A 1,577-nucleotide genomic window follows, 5' to 3' on the forward strand; every position below is an offset into this window, starting at 1 on the left:
TGAATGCAATGATGTGGAGGTGCCAACATCTAATATTTTATTCAGAATAGAACACAAATCACAGATCAAAAGTTTAAACTGAGAATGAATCATTTTAAGGGGAACATCTGTTGTTTCCAAATTTCATGGCGTCAACAAATCCCAAAAAAGTTGGGACAAGTCCATTTTTACCACTGTGTGGCATCCCCCCTTCTTCTTACAACACTCAACAGACGTCTGGGGACAGAGGAGACCAGTTTCTCCAGTTTAGAAATAGGAATGCTCTCCCATTCATGTCTAATACAGGCCTCTAACTGTTCAATCGTCTTGGGCCTTCTTTGTCACACCATCCTCTATGTGATGCACCAAATGTTCTCTATAGGTGAAAGATCTGGACTGCAGGCTGGCCATTTCAGTACCCGGATCCTTCTCCTACGTAGCCATGATGTTGTGATTGCTGCAGAATGTGGTCTGGCATTATCGTGTTGAAAAATGCAGGGTCTTCCCTGAAAGAGATGACGTCTAGATGGGAGCATATGTTGTTCTAGAACCTGAACATAGTTCTCTGCATTAATGGTGCCTTTCCAGACATGCAAGCTGCCCATGCCACAAGCGCTCATGCAACCCCATACCATCAGTGATGCAGGCTTCTGAACGGAGCGTTGATAACAACTTGGGCTATCCTTGTCCTCTCTGGTCTGGATGACATGGTGTCCCAGTGTTCCATAAAGAACTTCAAATTGTGACTCATCTGACCACAGAACAGTCTTCCATTTTGCCACACTCCATTTTAAATGACCCCTGGCCCAGTGCAAACGTCTGAGCTTGTGGAGCTTGCTTAGAAATGGCTTCCTCTTTGCACTGTAGAGTTTCAGCTAGCAACGGCAGATGGCACGGTAGATTGTGTTCACTGACAATGCTTTCTGGAAGTATTCCTGAGCCCATTCTGTTATTTCCTTGACAGTGGCATTACTGTTTGAGGTGCAGTGACGTTTAAGGGCCCGGAGATCACGAGCATCCAGTAGAGTTTTACGGCCTTGACCCTTACGCACAGCGATTGTTCCAGATTCTCTGAATCTTTTGATGATATTATGCACGGTTGATGATGATAACTTAAAAGTCTTTGCTATTTTACGCTGGGTAACACCACTCTGGTATTGCTGCACTATCTTTCTGCGCAACAATAGTGGAATTGGTGATCCTCTTACCATCTTGGCTTCTGAGAGACACTGACACTCTGAGAAGCTCTTTTTATACCTAATCATGTTGTCAATTGACCTAATTAGTGTTAATTGGTCTTCCAGCTGTTCGTTATATGCTCGATTTCCTTTTTCCAGCCACTTATTGCTTCTTGTCCCAACTTTTTTGGGATTTGTTGACACTGAAATTTTGAATCAACGTATTTTTCCTTTAAAATGTTACATTTACTCATATTAAACTTTTGATCTGTCATCTGTGTTATATTACGAATAAAATATTGACATTTGCCATCTCCACATCACTGCATTCAGTTTTTATTCACAATTTTTTTAGTGTCCCAACTTTTTTGGAACCCGGTTTGTGTGTGTGTGTGTGTGTGTGTGTGTGTGTGTGTATAT

This window comes from Nematolebias whitei, chromosome 13 (genome assembly GCF_014905685.2).
Source record: "Nematolebias whitei isolate Nwh7 chromosome 13, NemWhi1, whole genome shotgun sequence".
Classification (NCBI taxonomy): Eukaryota; Metazoa; Chordata; class Actinopteri; order Cyprinodontiformes; family Rivulidae; genus Nematolebias; species Nematolebias whitei.